Source organism: Poecilia formosa, unplaced genomic scaffold (assembly GCF_000485575.1).
Source record: "Poecilia formosa unplaced genomic scaffold, Poecilia_formosa-5.1.2 Scaffold85, whole genome shotgun sequence".
NCBI classification, from domain to species: domain Eukaryota; kingdom Metazoa; phylum Chordata; class Actinopteri; order Cyprinodontiformes; family Poeciliidae; genus Poecilia; species Poecilia formosa.
In genome coordinates this window covers 242,772-268,059 of record NW_006800024.1, presented here as the reverse complement: position 1 = coordinate 268,059, position 25,288 = coordinate 242,772, and the positions used below count along the sequence as shown (strand labels likewise).

At 37.9% G+C, this 25,288-nt stretch overlaps 1 long non-coding RNA gene across 1 annotated transcript; it reads right to left on the bottom strand.

Moving 5' to 3' along the window:
• Window positions 1-4,695: 4,695 nt before the first annotated feature.
• LOC107836794 (uncharacterized) lies at window positions 4,696-24,924 on the bottom strand. Its single transcript, XR_001662751.1, has 3 exons — window positions 24,580-24,924; window positions 14,767-14,877; window positions 4,696-5,007 (listed from the first exon to the last, which is right to left on the bottom strand). It is a non-coding gene; the product is annotated as an uncharacterized LOC107836794 (long non-coding RNA).
• Between the last annotated feature and the right edge of the window lie 364 nt (window positions 24,925-25,288).

Below are 25,288 nucleotides of genomic sequence, written 5' to 3'. Positions count from 1 at the left end.
TTGTCCACAGGTTTAATTCTTATGTCATCTCTCAGTACCAGGTCCCACTAATTATCAAGTTATTTAATCAATTACAGTTCTCTCCAAAACTTTGCCCTTCAAATATTTCAAAACATGTGCATGTTTATCAATAATAATGAGCGGTAGCAGTGATTAAGGATTTAATCATCAGACTAATTTTGCAGAGGAGAACCTGAGCAAAAATAGGAAGGCCTAAACTGAAAGCGGTTGGATATTTATTATTTGTGGTTTGTCAATCAAGGACGCGATGACTCAGGTTTTCTCCAAAATATAATGTGCTCTCATGATATTTTTTTGCCAAATAAAAGTATTCTAAATAACTTGTTTAAGATTTACTTCATTCACACTTAAGAAATGCAAACGCAAAAATAAATAAATAAAAAAAATATGAGAAAAAATTAGGCCTAGTTTAGCTTGGCCAAGTATTGAAGTACTCCTAAAATCCCACCAAACACACACACACATCCAAACACAATCCAGAGTGGCCATGAGATGCCATGGGGTGAGTTCATTTTTAAGTCTTTTTCTTGACCCTTTGTTGCTTTGTGTTTTCATCCTCGATCACTAGCATTATTAATTTTTGAAGTAGTACATTTTCTGCTTGGGGAAAATCTTCTGACAGAAACAGAAGATTCACATAGACACACACAATACAAAAGCCACATGTCTTCTTTTAGAAAGGGGAAACGCTTGGAACCATAAAAGCAGAGTATGTCAAATGTTGTATGTGTAATTTATATAATATCTGCCAACAAAGGTATTTTATACAAGTTGAAAAATGACACTGCCTTAGGAGCTTTTTCCACAAAGTGATATAACTCGATAATTCTAGGACTGTTTTGCTGTTGTGTTACAAAATAACTCGAAAGGGAAAGTTGAGAAAAGTGAAACTCTGAGGGAAAAAAACATCTTATGTGAGTAATTAGTACATTATTTTACAAAACTAAAAAAGCATAAGTGGCAGAAAAAATAAAATCATCGCTTGGATCCAGTTTCTATCTAGATGTTGCTTGGCGTCAGAAAACACCCTTCGTCACAATTCTTCCCAAATCATTCCGTCTGTGCTTCCACATGGACAGAGGTGAGTCCTGACAAGCCGACAGCAGATATTTCCATACAAGAAGCTTTCATCACCTGCTTCTTTTCAATTGCCACCATCTTATGACGCATGGAAGGACGTTTCTGCCAGGTTAAAATATATCATTTTTACGCACCCGTGCTTGGTTGATGCAATTAAAACACAGACTAAAAATATAAAATTATTTAATTTGTAGAATTTCATCATTTGTAATAAAACTACTTTGTATATGCATTGCACTTCATATAAAATGCCCTGCTTTAGGCAAATTATATTCCAGGACCCCTTTCAAAAAAAAAAAAAAAATATATATATATATATGTAATTTATATGTAATTTTATATGTAATTTTGTGTGCGTGTACAAAATTACACTGTGCTTCTGGTCTATTTCCAAAGCAAAAGTCAGTTCTTTTGGCAGTTGCATTGATTGCTCCAGAGTGTCACGATGTGCGTTTTCTGCGTCCTTTTAGTTTTTGCTGAAGGCACAGAAACTTTTCTGGTTTAACCACTTCTGGTTTCGATTTGTTCCTCCTTTTCTAAACCCATCTAACAGCAATGCTGGCCAACAGAAAGATATCTTACTTCAGCTGTGTTCAGGCTTGTTGATATGGGGGGACAATAAGAGGCTGAAGGGTTTGGAACTGGGAATAAGAACAACTAAATCATAAGGTGAATGACATCGCTTGTTTAACACTGCACACAGACTTGTGTCTTGTCAAAACGGATTTTTGTGCAGTCATTGCACAAATGGTTTAATAGGGACACTAAAACTGAGAACAACAGTTCACAAAAGTGGGTGAAAAAAACTGCTAATTCTTACTGGCTCCACAAAAATCCCAAAATGTGTGCAACTATTTGGGCTCCTCAAGAATGTTAGAAGCATTAGAGTTTAGAGCAGGTTGTACTTAAAGGGCAGTGTTTTTTTGTTGCATATCATGCGCTAATGTTATCACCTTATCAATAACATATCTGGAGTGTTGCTTTGATTCTTTCAAGCATGTTTGAGGAATCCTTGAATTCCCCGTGGCAGCCATTCGAGAATGCCTATAAGCTTGCTTATACAAAGCACCGCCTATTTACCCAAAGCTCCTCCTTGGAGTTTAGGCCTCCAGATTAGCCTCTGCCCCACAGAGCACCCCTCCTCCATGCCTTCCCCACAAAGCCACACCTAGCAGAAGCAGCAATTAGCAAACACCTGGTGAAACTGCTGAGGTTTTCATACAAACTACTTCTCAAGCAAATTATACAGTCAAATTTATCTTAGGTTATGTTTGATACACACAAAGTTTTTACAACAAATGACATAGTTACATATTGATATAACATGGCACAATGTGCCTGGAAAATGTCATACCACTCTAAGTCTTATGACATCACAGTGAAATTGAATGCCTGTGTGCATGTGTGTGTGGAGGTCTGAAAGCCTTAATGTAATATTTTGGCTGACATCATATCAAAGTCACAGTCTACATCAGTTTACCTGTACACATGTAATCCCCATTTGTACACATGTAACCCTATTTTTGACTTCTCTAAATTTCTATAAACTTTCTATTTTTGTTTGTCCAAAATATAAACAAGCTGTGGATATTAGAAAATGCCCTCCCGCTCATACTATTATATTAAATATTGAGTCAGAAATGAGCTGCAAGGTGTCTGTAAATGCTAAATAATGGAGAGACTGCATTCGTCTGGGTCAGAGCTCTCTCCCATCCTCTGTCTTCTCTCTGATACATTATTGAATGAGGATGCACTTCCCTTTTGCAGCAGGAGAGAACAAGGGGCAGGGGGCACCCTGTCTTCTCCACAGGAATGGTGAAAGGGAGGGGTGCAAATTCACCAACTCGATGGACGTAGAAGTGTGCAGGGAGAGGATTAGGTGGGCAAGCCAAACAACGGGCAGGAAAGACAAAAGCCTCCCCATCTGCATTACACACCACCTCATGCACAGACACCCACTTCTTGGAGAAGCACCTCAAGCCCATTTCCACTAATGACTTTTTTCCTAATGCACTTTGTGGAGGGCGAGGTTGGATATTCATTTGGAATATCATTTGAGAGGAGGAGGTGTTGGGACGAAGCACTGTGACATAACGTTTCCCATCCAACCATTTTATCTGGGTGATTTTGTTTCATAGCAAGAGACTTAGCCGGTAGTTGGTGTTCATTAATCAAAAGGTGAAGTAGGTAAGAGTTGTGGTTTTTCCTCGGCTCTCTGGATTATTCGGACATCTGCTAGCAAAACGAGTAGACCTGTCCAAATATAGCACGTAATAAAATGTTCCATACCATTTGAATTTGCTTTACATTTTCTCACAGCACACCCACAAACATCAGCATTGTTTATTGTTTCTACAGGTGATAGACAAACTCAAAGTAGTTCATCTTGACAGGGAGAGAAAATGACTCAGTTTTTCAAAATTTTCACCAATAAAAAAATCAAAACAGGGAAGCTCATTGAACCCCTTTTACTCTAATGCTCTAAAATAAAACCTAGTGCAAGCAATTATTTGAGAAGGGACGCTAATTATCAAAAATCCAAATCAACTATCAAATGACAAAATGTCCAAAATCCAAATCAATCTAAATAAAATATACAGCTGTACTACAAAAGCCTCAGATACTTACTTACGTTACCAATAAATGGCACAACTCTGAACCTACAAGGATAGAGTGAAACTGATGGCCATGCAAGCATTTCATTAATTTCCAAGTCTGCTAGGAATACCATAGTAACTCTGGAAGAGTGGCAAAGAGCAAACATGTGGAAGAAGCTGACTTATTTACATGGGACCACCTGACCAAGAAGGGATGGAGTTGCTTGTGGAAAATAAAATAACACTCATCACTCTGAACATTCAATCCTGACTGAGAAACGTGTTGAAGTGATGTTTTTTTTGCAGCACAGACAGGAATGTTTATAAAGTTTGTGGGAAGATAGATGCAGGAAAACCTGTTAGCCTGCAAAAGATTTGGAATTGGGCGAAGATTCAGCAGGATAGAGACCCTAAGCTTACATCCCGTGCTGCTAATAACTGGTTTCAATGTTTTTCAGGTCTTGACAAAGTTACATTTTGCTACATTTTGTGGCAAGACTTGATATTTAGTTTTCATCCAGATCTGGTCTGACAGAATTTGAGAAATGTTGCAATGACAATGTTCAAAAATGTTATCAAGATGTGCAAAGCTGGTAAACACCAACTCCATAAGACTTGCAGCTTTGCAGTATAAATGTTGAGCAAATAATGACACGCCACACTCTTTATATTTGTAAAACCGTAAAACACAATGATTATTTTCCTTTCAGTTTACAGCTATGCCCTACTTTGTGTTGCTCTCACATAAAATTAATTCACAATACATCACAGTTTGTGCCTGCAAGGTGAAAAAAGTGAAAAAGTTCAATGTGCATAAATATAAATCAAAATTTTAAATTAGTTCCCGACAGGTTTCTATGATTTGTGAAAATGGCAAAAAAGCTTACAATGTTAAAGAAAGTTTCACGTGCTTGCTTTTAATTTTTACTGCCACCTCAGCAAAATCTGAAGAAATGTCCTTGTCAAATGATTAGGTTTTGTTTTCTCATAGGGATCCATGTGCGTTTACTGCAACTTCAAATCTGCGTCACTTAAACATGAAGTGATCTCAAGGTGAGCAGGTAGCTCGCATAACAAAACAGTACCAATAAACATTTCTTCTTTGGGTCTCCATGTTGCTGTCTGTCTGCTTGCTCTCTAAAAGTGGTTACCATAAATGAGGGAGGTTCCCTGATCCTTTGAACACAGTGGAAACCGAATGGAGAAACTGGTGGGGGTCCCATATTTAGAGCTGCAGAGACCCCCCAATCTCTTCCTTTGCTCATTTGTTCACCACCAGGGAAGACGCACCTACAACTGCTGTTGGTGTCTGAGGACAGAATGAAAACACAGCGGCACAGGTGACAAATGCATACACCCCTGTTCAAATACAAACTCTGGCTCTCTTTTCCTCTTTACTCCATGCACAATGAGAGGGTATAATAAATAAATAACTCATAAAGAGAAGAATCGTTTGATGTTACCTTGTGCTGCCTGAGGCTAACACTACACCGGGGAGCACTGCCACCTCTAGCACACACACTTACACAAATACGCACTCCCCCGAGAGGCAACTAACATAAGGGGTGGAGGAAGAAGAGCAGGTTGTCTGCCCAAGAGGCTCTGCTGACCATCTTTGGATCAAGAAACGTGCTTCCCTACAGATTATAATCAAGTGTGTGGAGTGTGTTGTGGTGGTTGCAATGTCTGATCTGGAGTTAAGGATGAAAAAGTATTTGCTCCCATACACATTTCTTCTGTTTTGGGGTTTTAAGTGTTTCAAATCACCAAAGGAAATTTTAGATCAGCCAGAAAATGCCTGAGTGGAGACAGAGCAATTTATAAACGAAAAGACATCACTCATGTAAAACCTGACTAAAAGAGACTAAAGCTGAACTGACTCATTAGTTTTTGTGTGTGTTGTACTCAGTACAGAAGGACATCAACTGAGTCATATTTTAGGATGTATTTTTGCTAAATACTGCATACAGTTTGAGTATAGGAAATGTAAAATATAAATTAATTGGGACTTTCAATACAACAGCAACAGCTTTTCCCAAATTGGAACAGCTGGGAATTCTGATTTCCAAGTAGAAATTTAGTGCAGACTGAGTCAGGGAGTTCATTAACTGATTAATGGGAGTCATATCCACGTTATTTTGACTTATGGCTGTTCATTTGTTAATATTTAGAAGTGTTTTATTTTCATTATTTTTGTCTTAAGTTTGCTTTAATAAGTGTTTATCCCATGTAATAATGTATTATGAAATGCTTTTTGTAAATGACCACTAATGTTGTGGTCATTATGTAGGTTTTTATTCACTACAATTTTACGTTTGCTTACAGCTACATAGCACAATACAGACTACTGTATATATATTTGAATTTCATTAATATTAAAACACTGCAAACCTTGCTTGCATTAAACATCTGCATGTCTGTACATTACCAAAATTAAAGGATCGTCCCTCTGAGGAAAGCTAACCCAAACAGTGCCTCTAACTTTATAGAACAACTTGAAACTAAAATTATACAGAAGCCCCAAAAGGCTTTTTTATTTTTACATATTCCTGTCCAAGTCCGACAAATTTATCTTCTCAAGACTTCAGGAGTTATCTGCAAGTTAAAAGAAAAATCTATGTTCATTTTTTTTCTCCTATCAAGTAACTAAATAATAAATACATTCCAGTGATGTTCAAAATCTTACCAACTGCTTTACATTAAAAAGTTAGTTACAATTGCATTTTTTTCTTTTTCTTCCTTCTTTATTGCTGAACTGTAATGAGCTCCTTACAGATTCTTAAGAGTTACTTAAAATAAAAAAAATCGAGAATAAAATATACATTGTTTTTTTCCTCATGGAGCATGTTTCCCCTGAGTAGGCAAGCAACTAAATAATAAATAAATTCTAGTTATGTACAAAATCTGACCAGGTATGCTTTTCCATTTAACATTTAGTTACAATTGTATTTTTATTTTTTCACTATGATTTAGCAGTTATTTATATCTGTACATAAAGTCTTATTTAATAACTGAGTTCATTTATTTCAGAAACAAAGTTCACTAAGTGAAGCATATTATACAGAATAAGCACACACCAACTGCCTTTATTTCTAAAAATTAAGAAAATTTTCTGCATAAAGTTAATGAAAATATTTAAGATTATAATGCTACTTCAGATCATTATTTTTAACAACTCTAGTGTGTGAAGTTTGAAGCAATGCGGGTGAGGGTATCAAAATATTAGACTGAATTTTGGCAGAAAACCATCTAAAGTCACTCAAACTAAAATCATGAATAAAACACTTGATTTGGACATCCTTGTTTAAGAGAAACACAGAAAAATTGCAAACAGAAAAATATATATAATATATTTTGTTGTAGAATAAAATAAATACACGTTTAACTTTTTTTTTTCTTTTTTTAAGAATGGTTGATGTCCAAACTGTGTGGCTACAATTTCTGCACAAAAAACTCAAGGAAAATCTATTCAGTTCTAACACTATTGACTAAATTTTTAGACCATATATTAAGGATCGACATGGAATAGGGAAGCGAGGCCTGTGGCATACCCAGAGCTGACATATTTGATCACTAAATGCTCATCTTTGTATGACTTGATTCTCTCAAAGGATTGGAAAAGTATCATGAAATACATGAGGGCTGCATAACTGTTGTTGTTTTTGCCTGGTGGCGCTGGCCCACACTGGTGTTACAGACTTTTAGCTGGCATATGTTAGGATGTGGGGGATTTAATCTACTATGCCTCACAGCTGGGACCTCGTTAAATAATGTAAGACTCACTGGGGCAGTTTATGGCTCGATTTTACTTTTGCCCTCTTTAAAAACTTGCTCTTTGCAGTGCAACAGCTAAGAGATTTGTGGGTAGATAAAACAAGGAGAACAGTTTAGGACAATAAAACCTCTTTTCTTCACTGAATTGGGTCCAATCATAAAATGCTGGACTTACACTAAATGGTGTAATTAAAAGGTGGAGCAACCAGAAAAGTGATAGATTTAAAGTGAAATTTTGTTTAGTGAATTAATAGAAGCATATTTGTAAAGTGAAAGTTTGGGATTTTCTAAAGACATTTAATGCAAATAATGAGCAGTGAAAGAAGTTTTAACCAACAAAACTTAAAGCAAATACACCAAGGCATGCGCATATGGTTTCATCTTCTGATGAGCATACTGACAAGTAGCCCACCAATTTTATAACAAAATCTATCCATCCATCCATTCACTACGTCCTTGTAGTGGGATTGCAGGCAGGTTGGGGGCCTACACTTAGCGGCTCTTGGCTGAGAAGCATGGTGCATCTAGCACAGTTGGCCAGCCCATCACAGAGTAATACAGAGCAATTTTTAAGAAACCAATTAACCTAACATTCATTTTTTTTTCATTGTGGAAGGAAGCCATAGTACCCACAAAAAAAAAAAGAAAACTCACACGTGCACAGAGAGAATATGCAAACTTCAAGCAAAAAGACTCCAGCTCTGGAACTGCAAGGCAATAATGCTATTATCTTTGTCACTTTCAAGCCCTGGTCAGGACCAATTTTGCAATTTAGCTCGCAAAATTTTACATTATGTTCATCTAAAAAAAAAAAAAAAAAAAAAGATTTTTCCAAACAACCTATGCCTTTTTTGCTTACTAGAATTATTTTCACAATAAATGTAGAAAAATAAACTTATTGTGTTTTTCTGCCCACTGTGTTTCTGAGCTTAAAGAGCACACAGTATAGTGAGCAGCTGAAACAGCAGCCATGAAAAATGTTAACTTTTAAAGCAAAACTGTTTAAAAAGTTGTAGGTCAACATTTTCAAGTTTTTTCACACAATGTAGACCTCATTGGAATATATTGCTAGAATATCAATGAGTCATTATAACATGAAAGGTGATTGTATAGCATACAGACACACAAATTAATATGTATTCAACATGATGCACTTGCATGTGTGAAAATAAATGCATTTGTTAGCAGACCACAATTTTCCACCCTAAAAACAACCGAATGCTTCTTGTGGTTGTTTAACTTTGTTTTCTAAGCTACTGGAGAGAATTGAATAAGTACAAAATTTAGTGGAAATACATTTTACATGGATTTTGTGGTTGACTGGTCATAGAGCAAAAAAATAAAAAATAAAAAATAAAAACAGACAGGAGGTATTAAGGTCTTGTCTGGTTTGGGATGACTATCTGTCTAGGATCCTTGAATGGGGCAACCCAAACAGACACCGACTGTTGGGACTAAATATGCAGTGTATTTGTAATGTGTACTTTTCCATATTTTCATGTAAGTTCACATGTTTGCATACAAACATTCAGCAGATATGAGTGCATGCATGCTCATAAGTAAATTCATGAATGTGATTCTGCCCATTTTCCCATGTGTCTGTTCCATGGGGGCCAAAACACACAAGTGCAAAGCTGCCTAAAGGGTGATTGAAGTTTCTGACATTTTAAGGCTATTGAAAACAAAAGCTAATAGGCAGAACCACGTGCCGGAATCGTGTCTGGTTCATGTTTAACAAAACAAGGTCACAGAGGTTGTCAGGCCATGAATTCCATAAATAACTTGATAATGGGATTTTAAAACAAGCCGTCCACCAGTCATCTCCAGTCCTCTCACACCCTCCCTTTTGCCCATAACGGGCCCTATGTGTGTGCGTGTCTTCAGAATAGAGAGAATATTAGAATGCAAATGGATTCACACCGCATCCTCATAAACAACGGTGTTCATTTAACCCTCGACCCCTGCATTTAACTGCCCATCAAGTCATTTGTGTTGGGCAAGACACGTGGAAGTAGAATGAGAGAGGCCAGCAGGCGTGCACATGCATGTATGCTTGTGCTGCTTATGAAGAAGTGGACTTCAAGCTGTGTGCAGATAAATATGTGTTTATGAATGCAATATGTATATGTTTATGTGCATATATCAGTGTTTGGGTTTTAATCTCCTCTCCTCATCAGTGTATCAACACCTGCATCTGCGTGCACGTGCCCATCTTTCTTTCTTTTTTTTTGGTGTGGGTTTCGGAGTTTACCATTTGCGATGCTCAATTAATCTTGTCAGCATGCATTTACAAGGGAACTGAGCATCTTTTAAAGCAGACGTGGCTTTGTCACTCTCTCCCTCTGCATCTATTACAGAAACACAGACGCAGTACTTTGGGAGAGCCACAGAAAGCAGCTGATTAAAACATATTAAAGCACTGGCAGGAATGAATGTGAGCCAGGTTTACACCATTCCAATCCTATTTCAGCCTCTTTAAAACTAATCTGACAAATGTTGCAGTTCAGATCTGTTTTATTCATGTATTTCCTTTTCTTGTTTTTTTGTTCTCCTGTTACTGTTATACACCAATCAGGCAAACATCTTTACATTGTTTTGGCCCCTATTTTGATGCCAAATTTGCCCTGACCAGTCAAGTCAAAAACTCCACTAAACCACAGTTGCCCTGAAGGTGTGTTGTTGCATCTGGCACCAAAATGTTAACAGCATATCCTCTGCCTCTTTTACAGCATGTGATGGGCCCTTCATGTATTCTTCTATCACATCCCACTGCTGCATGATTGGTTTAAAATTTGAGTAATTTGAACACAAAGTCAACATGTCAAACTTGTATTTTTTATTTTTTTTTGATTGTCCATAAAATTGGCTTGGTTGATTAGATGCATTATTATGTGTAATTTAAAAAAAATAACAAAACAGACACCTTTTCATGCTGCCTACTAAAAGAGTCCATGACGAGGATTTAATCCTTGTTACTTGTGTCACCTATCAGTGGTTGTGAAGCTACGCCTGTGTGTTGTAAATAAACAAATAGCTTTGATTCCTCCTCACGTCTCTGAATATCATAGTGATTCTTCAGTTCAGTTCAAAGAGGCAGCTTCCACACATTGCAGCAGTTATGCTTCTTTTTCCTCCTAGCCTGAGGCTTTTTACCCACAGGCATGCAGCTATCTCATCCTTTCACTGTTCGAAAAGCTGCAATAAAAGCTGTCAGTGAGGAACATAGTGGACAATGGCAAAAACAGAAATCTGCTTTTTTGCTGTAAACAACAAAGATGAGAATGAGTAGGGATTAAACAAGGAGGAGGACATAAAAAGAGCAGTTTAATGATGAAATGTTGCAGTGGGGATCAGCAGAGAAGGATGAATCTCTAAGAGGAAAATATGTGAGATTTGGTGAGATGAGTTTCCTCCCCAGCAGCTCTGCCCCAGAGAGTCTCAAATCTTTTGACTGCCTTGCAAACATACATAGTTCACATACTATAAAGCAAGAAATGAAAGAAAAGCTGAATAATAAAAGAAAAGACTGAAGTCAAGTTCTCACATCGATATGGATGACAGAAAAGTCATGCTGTTAACAGGGACATAAGAAGAGAGTCAGAGGAAAAGTAAGAGCAAGTCGGGCTTTTTCCTAAGAGGGCGCGCAGTGTTCAGCCCCCTGTTTCTTCATCCCGGGCGTTTGTCGTGGCTAATTATGGTGGACAAGCCTCTTTATCGAACCTGCTCCTGCCATCAGCATTAGGATGCATGAGCTGCGCCTGTTGTTTTAAACGCTCTCATTAACCACACAAATCAGTGCTGTTGACAGAGTGCTTTTGAATTAAGCGTCTCACCCCCGCCGCCGCGCGCCAATGCTTGCAGGGCCCAGGACAAGGAGCAATTTATAACACCATTAGCCACACTCGCCGAGGTTACAGGCATCAAAATTGTTCACGTCTAATTATTCTTAATGGATACAGGGAGAGAGCGACGCTCAGGACAGCTTTTTCATTAGCCCTCAATCAAGAGGGTCGGGGGAGAGAGGGGTGGGCCAAATGTAATGCTCAGGCAAACGGGAAATCAAAAATAATCATGTTTGCTTTTTTCATAATACAACACGAATGCATATATAGGAGGGTGGGGGGACTTGAGTGAAGAGAGAAAAAGGAAGCTCTCCTCTTGACATTATAAGAATCCTTACTGAGTTGAAGACACATACGCATGCACACATGCACACACCATGGCAAGTGACAGTTCATTTGCTTTTACTGCTTTGCAGGCTAATGGCAGAGTAAACTTATGCTTCTAAGCCATTGTTATTGCTTAATAAATGCAGAAGTGAAGTACAAAAGAGGAAAACATTTAATTGTTAAGAGACGGGAGCTTCATCCGTGTGCTTTCATGTTTGATTGGTCATTTTAAATAATTACAGAAAGGGTTCAAAATGTACTTTATTAATACACCAACAAAGTTTGATAAATAATTCAGCAATTGGCCACTAATAACTGCTCATTTTAAATACTTTAGACTGGGGCTGATGAGAAGCTAACTCTGAAAAATCAACTGGAACTAATTGCAAATTTAAGTGTTTCACTAGTTCACTCACAGGCCACTTTATCAAGTTCACCTTTTGGCATATATAGTGTAAGCTAGTCACATGACGGCAAATCAGTGCATTGAGATATGCTGAAGATAGTTTACTGAAGTTCAAATTGAGTTTGGGAAAAATTGTTTCAAGAGACTCTGATCAGGTTTGGACCAAAAAATGTAACATATTGAGTAGAGTCTCGGTTTGGCAATAAAAATGATCCCTTCATCATCGTAGTGCTCTGGCGTGTTCCTCCAGCAGGATAATGCACCATGTCACAGAGCTCAGAATATCCACACTGGTTTTTTGCACATGGCAATGAGTTGAGTGCATTCTATTGGCCTCCACAGTGACCAGATCTCGATACTTTGAATGTGGTGGAATGGGAGATTGGCACCATGTGTGTACAGCCAGCCAAATCTTATCATAGAAAAATGTGGAACGTTTCAGACACCTTGAAGAATCTATTCCATGAAGAATTAGGGCAGTTCTCAAGGCCTGGTGTACATAATAAATTGACCAAAATGAGGGTGATTTAGTTTCTATAAATGATCTGGTTTCAAATGCCAGGGTGCTCTGTGGTTGCAATTACATCCCTAATGAGAGTTCAGTCACATGGTTTCTGTCATCTCACTGTGACACCCAGAAGAAGAAAAAAAGGAAGCCAAATAGTGAGTGTTAACATTCCTTACAAGCCATTAAACGCAGGGGCATTACCACACGACACAGTCCCTTAACGAGGACTGACATATGTGCTGAAGGCAGTTAGCACCTAACATTAAGACGGCACAGTCCACAGATGAGATGGGACATTGTTCATGGGGGAGGTATCTGTTTTAATTAGGGGATAATCGACTGTGCTCTACATCTCCCCTTGCTAGGATAACAACTTCCCTCTTCCCCCTCATTCACTATGATATGGTATAGCTTATTATTATGGTGGAGACTGGGAATTAACTAGCAGAGGACACATGGTAACAAAATGTGGCACGAGGAATCTAAAATATGAATTTCTGTGTTTGGGTAGCCATCATCCTCTCATAGCTGAGATTAGACATGCAGGAAAAAAAAGTGATATTTTAATTGTATTTTTTAAACCAAATGTGTTATCTTCAATCCAGAATTTACCAATAACACAGTTTAATGGTATAAAAAATATTGCTACACCTACAATGCAGAGCAACTGTTACTTTTCAGACTTGTGCATTAGTTCTACTAGTTCTATGAAGCTTTAAAAATATAATTTTCTTTACACCTTCTGTCTTTCACTATTTTATATGCAATTTCTGTAAGTACTTAAACCTGGGCCTTTTCCATATACATATTACCATTTGAAAAATAAAATAGGACAGGGATATGCTAAAGTTGTCTGGGATTTGACTGGGTCATTCTAACAAATGGGTGTGCTTTGATCTAAATCATTGCCTTGTAGCTTTGGCTGTCGCTCTGGCTGCTTGTTTATGATCTTGTTTATTGTTCTGCTGGAAGGTGAACCATCATTTAAGTCTCAAGTCTTTTCCTGCCTCTACCTGGTTTTCTTCCAAGATTGCTTAATATTAAGTTTCATGCATTTTCTCATCAATTTTTATAAGCGCAAAGCCTAACTGTGCTCTCGTCAGATGAGACCAAAGTTAAACCTACTTTGTAAAAAAAGAAAAACTACTACATGCAAAGTACTATGTGTGCTGGAAATCACTGCATATCCAGCGGAGGACTATATATATACCAAGTGAAACATAGTAGTGGCAGTACCATACTGTGGGGATGCTTTTAATTTTTTTTTTGCATTTACTTCACTTATCTGTTTTTACAGTGCCACCTCACATTACCTTACTGATTATTGCAAAACCATAACTGCTTTCAATATTTTTGGTTGGATTTCTGACGTATTCCCAAAGATGACAACAGGCAAAAAATATGTGTAATGTGTAATGTTTTGAAAAGTCCAATTGGCTTAAAAGATTTGCATGATCTAATATATTTAGCAGTTCTGTGAATATGTTGAAATATTAATCTAGGTCATAGACTCTGAGATGTGGATCAGAGCTATCTACACCCATAAAGCAGAGAACACGATCCTTACAACCCTGAGCCTAATTATTATATGGAGATTATCAGAAATCTTATTCTCCGTTGTTCATAATGATAAAAAAATTAATAAAAATAATAAAAACACACGCACAAGACAGGTTAGGGATGACATTTTGGAGCATTGATAAGAAGGTGACTGGAGCAAAATGATGCTCCAAAATAGTTCTATTCTTGTTTTTTTTTTGTTTATTAATTTATGTATTATGGGTTGGTACTTATGTGAATTTTTAGAAATTTTCTTCACCTTTTCATTATTTTGTTTTTCATACTATGATGTCAAACTGTCAAAGGACTTCTTGGTAAAATAAAAAATGACAAAAAAAGAACAAATTTTGGGGAAAAAAAATGCTTGAGACCAAGGCATACATCTACCTAATACATAGGAAACGCCACGTTTGATTATTACCCCGATCATGGTGAGACAAATGCAAAAAGAAACCTCAATTAAAATAAATATCTTCAAAAACTAAAAAAAAATAAAACTAAAAAATACAATAGAGCATCCAATGACATTTTTTTTATCCAATGATCAAATAAAACACTTAAAGCTTAACGTGGAATCTAAAGTATCTGCAAATTTATCTCACAGGCACCTCATTATAAAGGAAATTAAACATAGAATAGTTGTATATTTACTATAAAACACTGTATGTGTGCAGTGCTGAGGGGGGTCAGGCATGATGTAAGCATGGCACATTGCAAAGTTTCCCATGCCATCTTCTCTGGTCTTCAGGGCATGTGGAGGTACTGAGGAAGACACAATCAGGATAAGCATCCCTCGTGCTCCTCAGTTTAGCCCATAGCATTTTATGTCACGATCAGGAAACAAAAGAGGAGCACATGCTAGAGTGCACACCGTTGGCACGTGTGAGTGAGAGTATGTGAAGTATGAGAGAAGTAATTGTGTTAGAAAACATGGCAAAAACGCAAAACTCTGGAAGTCTGGAATGTCTAAGTTGAATGGTGACTGAACATCCTTGAAGAGTCAAACTCTCTACAAAAAAGTAATATTTATAGGCCTTCCTAACATCTGACTGAGTCACCGGTGGTAACTGAACCAGGATAACAGCTTGCCTTTCCACCCCCTTTTTCACAAAGCCCCCAGGCAACAGTGATGTACGTTGCCGGACAGGCCAGAATCATGCCTTCCAGCAGAGCTAGCCAATCACGATGAATTATACTCCCCAGGAGCCAGAGCGACATGTCAACGGACATTTGGGTTGGACACAGCAAAGCCTCGTTCGTTCGGTCAGCCAGTGCCCTGAAGACAAATGCCTCGGCCTCCACGTGTGGAAGACTGGCAGATATGTCTGTCTCTGTGTGTGGCCACAGGTAATTGAAGAGGAATGAATGTGAGGAACTATCATACTGTGAAATCTACAAGAGACCTAAACTGTTCAGGTTGACCTGTGGCACTAGGCTTCTTTTATTAAAATCTCTTCATCGCTTATTTATCAGATATGAAATCTTAATATGAGTGCACATTCTTTGGAAAAACAAAAAAAAACAACTTTTTTAATGATTAATTAAAAATATTTTAGATTTGTGGTGTTGTTTAAAGACAATGTGATCATTTACAGAGAAAACTACAATTCAGTAGGTGGTGTCAGAACCAAATTTAAAAAGATGTTTCAGCAATTGTTAAGTCTTTGAATGCTCCAGGTGAATGACTGGACTTTGACTGGGCCGTTGTAATACATTAATGTGCTTAGATTAAGGAGTCAAATGTTCAAGGAGTATAAATACTTTTGCAGAGCACTGCATTTTTTCTATTTTAGGCAACAGTATTGAGTTCGTATGACTCTTGCAATACCAGAGCAGAGACGTTTTTATTATTTATGTGCTAAAAATATATATTTCTAATACAGTCCTTTTGATTTGCTCTGATCTAGTCTAATAGAAACTGAAATTGCTTAGCTTGTCATCCAATAGAGGGGACTTCTAGTAGTGAAAAAAATACAATAGATTGATAATATAGTGTTTAAGAAATAAAGGCTGTGAATCAATTATAAACAGTTTTATCAGCGCACATCCTAGAAACAGCAAAAAGCAGAAAAGCATGGTAATTAAGTGAGACTAGAAGACAGCGATAAGCTGTGGTTAATATTCTATTAAAGCCAGAGGAATTTCCTTTCACAGTAATTAGGCTTTTATTAAGCCGATTTGTAACCCCTGAAGTGTCGCAGAGTATGCTAAATGCCAAGATGCAACACACTCCACGGCAAAGATGCATTTCACTCGTAGTCCTTCCCGTCTCCTCATTCAGATGTGATGCTACAAAAGTCTTTTAAAAGCCTTGAGACATGTCAGACTTGTTTTCGTTTTACCTCCAAGGAGCAAGACTTTTACTATGCTTTAATAACAATCATAGTATCTCTTGGCAGTACATTTATAGGAAGAGTGGGTTTGAGTAATTTAAAGAAACTGGGAAAGGAAGGGGGGGGGAAAACTCATCCACAGCATGATCTGTGTTTGAACATGGTGGATTCAGGAAAATGAGAAAAGAAAACCCTTCCTGACCAGACTCAAGCTTTCAGGGATAATGTACACTAAACTATAGTTGTTCATCTAATGACAGAAAAGTTTGCATCTAATATTTTTTAAAGAATCACCTTGTCAGTGAAAAACTGCATGGCACGTCAGGTTGGTGACAACTACTAACTTTGTTTATAGTTTAGTCTGTTGTTGTATCTCAACACTTGAATATCTTATAACCATTTGTTACATGGCCACTCTGAAAATTGTAAACTAGCATAAGGCAATATTTTCACTTATTCTGTACTATATGTTGGAGACATTGACCTGCAACAAAAGCTGCAATGACAAGGTCTGGTCATCAAATAGCAACTTTTTTTTATGTCAAGGTTTTTGCTCCACATAGCTCAATAAAACATCAGGCTGAAGGTTTAATAACATTTGGGACCTTGAAGGGGACAAAGATGAAAAGAAGGAATCTATTGACATAAGAGCACAGAGAAGGAATCAGGGTATGGAAACCTTCCTGTTTCAATTATTGGAATAGATTTAACTTGAAAAACAAAAGCAGAGAAAATGTATTTATAAAGCTAGTTTTGTACAACTATAAATGCACACTAAAAACAGCGACAATAACAGATCTTCAGACACAGATTAAAGCTCTTTAAAAAAATCTCCAGTTAAAGAGCAGAGGCATCCAATCTGCTCAAATGTGATGAGGATAAATAATCCATATCAACTATTTGAGTCTAAAAAGTTAGTGAAAAAAACAAGAGGCTTCACATGTCAGTATAAAGGCCTCCAGAGATCAAAGCCAATGGTGGAACTAGTATTCTGAAAATACTTAAAAAGGCATCTAATCGGTTATTAATCAACACTCGCCAGACTAAAACTGTTCAAAAATAAAATTGTGTCTGGGTATAACATATAAATAAACACTTGCTAATCACACTTCTTCCATCAACTCCCAGTTGTTCATGGGAAATTGCTGCTCACACAGATAATTGTTCCTTTCCAGAATCACATGTTGGCTTAGGAAGACACTGCTGCAAAGCAAATGAACTCAAATAGATAGCTTATTACCAAAAGGCAATACAAACCAAAATTGCATTTCATAACTACAATAGAATTTAAATGCATGTCATTGATTTTGAGTGGGTCTAAATTATATGGTTGATTTAATTAGATATTAATAGACTCATAGTTTTGTTGAAATTAATGTAAATGTGACAATTTTATTGAAATTTTGTAAAAGAAAGAAAAAAAAAGTCACTAACCTGATTTTAAGTGCATTTGTGTTGCAGTTTTTTGTTTGGGGAAACCCCAGAACAGAATGGATGCAACGAATTAAAATATTCTGGCTTACATTGCTGACACTTTTTTCATAAATTAAACACCTATCATATACTTACAAGACCACAGCAATGTACTTAAAGTATCATAACAGATTTCAACTTTAGCTGTTAACACTGCACTTTCAATTTTAAATGCCTTCAAAGTTATGAATGGATCCCTCTCATGACTTAACTGTTTGGCTTCCATTGAAATGTGTGTATGTGAACATGTGGTTGAACAATGCAGTCATGAGGCCTGACAGGTCACTCCGCAGGGCACACACCAGTGCCATGTCCATCCGCTTCTCTCTTCACAGTGCCACACCACATCCTGACAGGGTCTCGCTACCTCCTTCTGCGTAATTTAACACAGCTTTCCCTGGCTCTGCGAGCAAGTGAAGCCCAAACACACAAAGACATGTGAAAAACTGCTCATATATGTATGGAGTCTTCTCTGAAATCTTTCCCACCTGACCTCTTATGTCTGGTTACTCAAAAGGCTTCCAGTCTTTGGCAGCTGATTTCTGGAACTTGAACTGTTTAGTTTGCCTCTTATAGAACCATTTCACAATATAAATTAAGAGTTGACAGAGTTAACCTGACTTCCTTAATCTAATCTTTGTGGGAATTATTTTGTGTAAGACTTTTTTATTTCTTAACTTCATTGCCTTTCAAGTCACACACACACACAAGCTTGGCTCCCTTTTTTCTTCCCACCTTTGACAGTTTCCTGTAAAACAACCTTGATCCTCAGCCTAAGCTCTCTGTATCTGCTATCCGTCGAGCTTCTCTGCCTGGCCTCCATCTTCAAGCTCCCGCTCCCCATGGCTCTCTCATCTCGTTGCTCTGTTTGACAGCTTCATCTGATCCACAGGACTTTCAGCTCATACATCTGGCATTCTGCCCTACCCACAGGACTCTAAATCCCACAGTTCATCCTCTTAGGGCTACCTTCCTCCAGCTTCCTCTTCCCACTGGCTCTCAATGTGTGGCAAACAGCTATCGCCTCACTGCTGACTAGAGCACAGGTAAGACTGTCAGGGGTTAGCTCGCCTGTTCTCACAATCCTGTAATACTTGGGCACATGGGAGGAGGAAGGGATGGCATTCTTCGTTTGCAGTTAATGGTGTGTTTCCATGTAAAGCAACAGAAGCCCTCTGTAGGTTCATATGACTCATTCTGGGCTACTTTAGCTCTCAACAGACAGTGACTTGAGGGACATAAATCCCTCTGTATTTCATAAACACTGAGAAAAAGAGGCCTGTTGTCCCAGAGAATTTTAGTATGTTTAAAACCTAAACTCTAAGGAGACAGATATGCTGTTTGTCTCTCAAATACTCTTTGTATGAGAGACATTTCAGAGAAAACAAGTTCAAGTCAGGGATACAAATACAAGTGCATGTCAGCAAATTATTGATCAAAATGTCATTAAATTCAAAGAAGAAAAAACTAAATATATGTTTTCATTACACAAAGAGAGATATTACAAACATTAATTTACGTTAAGTTGGTGATTACTGCTTACAGCCAGTAGAACTCAGAAGAAAACTGTGGATTTTACAGCTGATTATCAGACAGCCATTGGGCAGTCAAAGGTTATTCTAAAGACGTTGGGTCTTCATGGAGTTTTATTCCAAACAATAAGACAGAAAAAAGTGTGGCTGACAAAGATCCACAAGAAACACTGATAAGTGCAACCTTAATGTGGTGCTGATTTACCAATTTAAATTTACCAATTTAAAAGCTGTCAAAATTAGTATCCTTGTCTCTGTCGTTGTAACAGACTGACGTTAAAGTTGGAGTATCATGTTTCTAACGTGTGACCAAGACAGATTAACATCGCATGCGTTATTATACGTTTGTTTAGTTTAAATAGCTTGTATTTTGAATTCTCAAAAAGTGTATAACTATGAATAAGCCTATTTAGCACAAACTCTGTGCATGAAGTAAACAAATCTAGCCTTTAAATATTTCTGCAGAGTAAATTTAATGCTTTCTCAGCTCAGGTGTTTCTGCTAACACTGTGGTGTCATCGCAGCACTGGACCGTCTGTGGAGAACAGCAGACATCGCATCACTTGGGCTGATCCGAGTCTAAACAACTCCTCCCATTGTGGTCAGCCAGACATACACCTCCCTTAACTAAGCACACAGGCACACTCTCACCATCTAATTCGTACACCCACAGTCCTTCCCGCTCCTCGTTTAGTGAGACAGCAAGGGTCCCCACTGCCCCTAAGCTCCTGTTAAAACCACCCCTCACCTCCCATGTCACTAGGCCATGTCTGTCATTTTGAATCCACCCATCCTTTCCCGCTCTCGCACAGCAGGCCAAGAGGTTAATAGGGACTGAAACAATAGTGCAGCACAGACACAACAAACAACGGCTCGTGGGAGCTGTTCGCCTGTGGGCTGCATCATCTCCCAGCATTCTCTCTGGCTCCATCTGCTTTCCCCCCCCTCTCTCTCCCATGTGCTCCTTCTCCTTCCACCCATGTCTCTTTAAGACCAGGACCTGTCAATGCCCTTATCTCCCGGACAGTCATTTATGCCCATTTGCAAGGTTAATTGCCTTTTTATTGCCTGCTATTTATATTTTAAAAGCTCTGTTAGGAGGCTAATAAAGTGACTGTGAAGATGCTGCAGAAAGGTAATTACCACATAGGGTTAACAGTCGTGTGGTGTAAAGTGAAAAGGATGTCGAATTGTCATTTCAGTAGCAGAGTTGAGCGTAATTGTTTCAGTCTGGTGGCGTTTAGAAAAAAACCTGTTAAGCATCCAGTTAAAATGATGTGTAAAAAAATGCATTGAAAGTGAATAATTTTTACTGTGCTTGTCTCTTGGAAATCAATCAACTCACTGTAATTCAGGGAATATACATTTTTTACATTATTTTCTTCACATAAAAAATCACAAAGTTGTATAGAAAGACAGCTGCGTTCACAGATTGTTTTATGACATCACTTTTTGAGTGTTTTTTTTTAGTGAGAACACAAAAATGTGTATTTATGATGTTGTCTCTGCAGTTGTAGAAACCATGAACAAATGTACTATACATACAATGAACAAAACATATATTGTAAAGTATGCTCTATTTCAAAAGTTACTAGTAGATAAAACATTTTTTTTAAGTTTTAAATATATTTATATATTTATTTAAAAAGTTTTAAATAAATATATAAATATATTTTTGTAATGTAACGTAGTCTGGTCTATTTTGAGTGAAGTGGCTTAAAATAGGTGCTGTGTAACTTCAGTGTGTTTGTATATTGTTTTTCTGAATCTGTAATAATGCCTTGATCTCTTTATCTATTTAGATCTATCAGAAGCTTCTTTTCATAACAGAAAAGATTAAATATTACACAGATCAATTCTTAATTTGGGTAAAAATGATCTTGATATATTTTTTGAGACAATTCATGCCCTGTATAGTCCACTTATGATATGTTTTAAGACAGATATTATATGGCAAATGTTGAGAAATGAGTGTAAAATGTCCATTTAAAAATGATTATCAACAAGATGAGATGTTGGTAATGTCAACATTTCCGAAATCAAAATAATTTTGCAAACTTTGCAGTTCTGTTTAGCTTGTATTCAGACCACTTAAGTGAATCTGTTTAAAAAAACAAACAACTCTTAACCATATTTATGTCCATTTCCAAGCCCATAAAAGAAAGGTTTGAATGTCATTTCTGCTATGTGTTTTTTTTCTACAGTGTCCTTTCCAATTAAATGGATCTGTCCAGTTGTGAAAACTAGGCAGTAAGGCAACTTCTACCAATTTTTATGACAGCCAATAGTTTGTTTCCTTCAGAGGAATTGGCAATACCTCTGAAGGAAGACATTGGCTAAGACAGAGCATTGCTGAGGATTTTCCAAAAACAATTAATGTTCTGTTTTACACTGCTTACCCTCTTCTCTCCACTATATTATATTTTAGCCTACATTTTAATTTTGATGGAAACAAAGTAGAAAAGCAGGGGATGCAATGTGTAAAGTTGGCCTTTACACAAATTGTGACCTATCTCTCAAAATTAAACCGACCATAAAAACCTTTTGCACCAAAAACTTAGTGTGGACAAAAGATGCAAACTCAGCACAAAATCACATTTTTTTTGCTACATGACCATTAGTGCAGACAGGCCCCCAGTTTTATTTTATCCCACATTTTTTGTAGTTCTCATAGTTGTTGCAGATCACATTTATTTTAATAAAAACTGACAGCGCAGCTTGTGCTTTGAGGACGAGTAGACAGGGGCTAGGCATAGACAGCATGAGAACAGCAAAAGACAGAGGGAGGGGAAAGGTGAGAAAAGGAGGATGGGGAGGAATACCAAGAAGTGGCTTAACAGGCTGATTCTTCCCAAATCCATCCATACACTCATACTGTGAGCTGAAAGAGAGAAGGAGTCAACTCTTTGCCTTCTGTTTGCTCAGCAACCTATCCCAGCAGGGAGGCACCGGCGGAGAAAGGGGGCAAGCATGAGGGCTGGGTGGGATGGGATGGGATGGGAGGCTGGTGCAGGGATGCAGACAGGGTCAGCAGAGGTTATGTTGTTGATTTCATTTTCTATTCTGTGTGTTGAGCTTCACTAACATGCACAAACTCAGTCTGCACACACATTTCAACACACAAAAACTGTGGAGGCTCCCAGAAAGATGGTGTCCTCCCTGTTCCCAGTCCCTCCCTTTTTTGTGCTCTTCAATCCTGTTTTGTCAGAGTCAGCAACAAAACGGACGGTCAAGAAATAAGATCGGGAGGGGGGGAAAAAAGGAGGAAAAAAAAAAACCAATCGATTAGCCTTCAGAGTTCCACGTGGGCCACTTTCATCGATTAGGAATGAGAGAGCAGCAAAGCACCAGCCATGTTCACTCTCTTCCCCCTCTCCTTCTGTCTCTCCAGGGTCCTTTGTCCATGAAGAGAGCGATATAATGGTCCTTTGAGAGGGAGAGAAGGAGGGAGGCAGGAGACACAGGAGAGAGGGAAGGAGGGGGAAGGAGGAAGACAAGGAGGAGTTGGTGGGGTGACGGCTGTGGCGTCTGGAGGAGGAATGGGGAGTTCAGGCCTTGCGGCATGTGGGGGAAGTGTACATCGGGATGGTAAAAGAGGGGAATGGAGGAGGGGGGAGAGGTAAAGAAAGACACCAAGGCGAGAAGAGAAAGTCTCAATGACAAAAGGTCGGGGCAGCTGGGCTCAGGGCGACAGGGACCAAAGGGAGCAGCGGGATAATCTGCTAAAGCCCAGAAAGGAGAGATTCAGCATGCGCGCCACCCTCGTAGGGCCTATGAGCAAATTTGCACATAAATAAGGAGCCAACTTTGCTTTGAACGGGAGGTCGAGGGAGAAAGCATCAGAGAAAGGGAGAGGGACTCAGAGATAGAGTGAAGTGCCGGAGCCACAGCTGCCTGCCGGCTGGTGGCAACCGGACCTAGACAAAGTTCAGCATTTAAAGCTCCACAAGGGAGGATTTTTTTTTTCCCTCCTCCTCTCATCTTTAAAAAAACGTAAGCAAAGATATTTATCATATATTGCCCCACACACATACGTAGGTTTTTCTTCCTCTGTTTAGCTTCTGGCCATGAGCTTTCGAAGTTTACCCCTCAAAGACTCCTCACTCTTTCGTGTCGTCAAACATTCGTGGACTCAGGGGAGAAAAGTGTGTGTTTTTGAGGACTGCTGGCTTTGTCAAGGCAATAATGCCCTTATATGGCTCAAAACTATTGACAGTAACCTTAGACTATTCAAGCTCAAACAGTAGAGAAAAAAATCAATCTGTTACAAACTAACATAAATAATGTAAGAACACAAATGATCAGTTTTATCTAGTTTACAGTGACTTGCTCAAAATCAATAATTCTGCTGCTGATTTAACACTTCAAAATGTAAAAAAAAAACAAAAAAACTTCAAATTACCATTGTTTTTATTTTTTGTCACACTTATATCCTTTAAGTTTGAGTTAGAAAAAAAATGTTTAAGCAAATCCGAGACGTGCCTTTGTGTTGTTATTTTGTCAACAGTGGATTTGACCTTGGAACTCTTATGGAAGCCATTTGTGCCCAGTCTCTTTGGTATTGTTGAGTCATGTAAACTGAGGCAAGTAAGGCCTGCAGTACTGTAAATGTGTCTCTGGGTTATTTTGTCAACTTCTGGATGAGCTGTCAATGCACCCTTGAAGTAATTGGGAAAAAAAAAATTGGACATGTAAGCAAATATCAGGCAAAACACAGTGGGAATCTGAAAGGGGGTTATTTTTCCAAGACTTCCGAGTCAAAGAACTTTACCACCTAAATCTGAGTTAACCCAATGAAAATGGCAGCTCTTTTCTTGTACCAAATGAAAGTAAAACCCATTACAGCCACTATTCATTCTAAATATTTGAATCTCTCCATGGATCTTTTAAAAACAATGCAAAGACTTATCCTTCATAAGTACAAGCATGAATTAACTTTACAGTCTTAATTAAAGTCAATAGTTCTTCTTAAGGCTCCCTGTGCCTCAAAAAAGGTCAATTACAGCAGATTATTTTGTATTGAAACTATCTTTGTGTCATTCAGATGTCTTTGAAACATCATAGGCACCTTCACATGGGAACTTCATAAATTTAAAGTAAGTTATAGTATAGTGTTCTTTTCAAACCTGAATGCTGTTCTTTGAGATGGTGGTTGTAGGGAGAGGAGTTCTTGCAGAGACGAGTGTTTCAGGAAGGAGTTGAGCTACTGCAGGTACTTATTGATCAGCCTTGGAAGTTATGAACTAGCTGTCATTTCCCTTTCATGAACAGCTCAATAGGTATCGATTGGAGATGAAAAGCTCGTGCAAGCATGGCCAGCCTTAAGGACAGGACAAAAAGAGGAGACGACGAAAACTCAATGAGGACGGCACGGGCCCTTGACATGCACAATCATCACTGCACACAGACAGAAACACAAAGTACGGGCGTAGAAGAAAAAAAAAAACATCCATTTGTGGGGTTGCATTACTTTATATAAACCCAGGACTGGTACAGTCATTGAAAGATTGCAATCCAAACAAAATATCCAGCTCGGTGTGTAGTGCTATTTGAAAGTATTAATATCTGACATATTTGGTACAGTTAAAGGACATAAACAAAGGAAGCAAATATGAAATTGGATAGTGAAAGTAACAAAAAGAACTGACAGTATAAATGGACAAAAAAGGATAACTCAGACACATAAGAACTCAGACAAAACCAATCTTAAATCCTGAGATTGCCTAATACAAATTAAACTCATTCACATGTTGTCTCAATGTATCTAAATATTTTAGGGATGTTATTTTTTGTGAAGTGGAAGGAAAATGTCATTATTTTGAAATATGTTTAAAA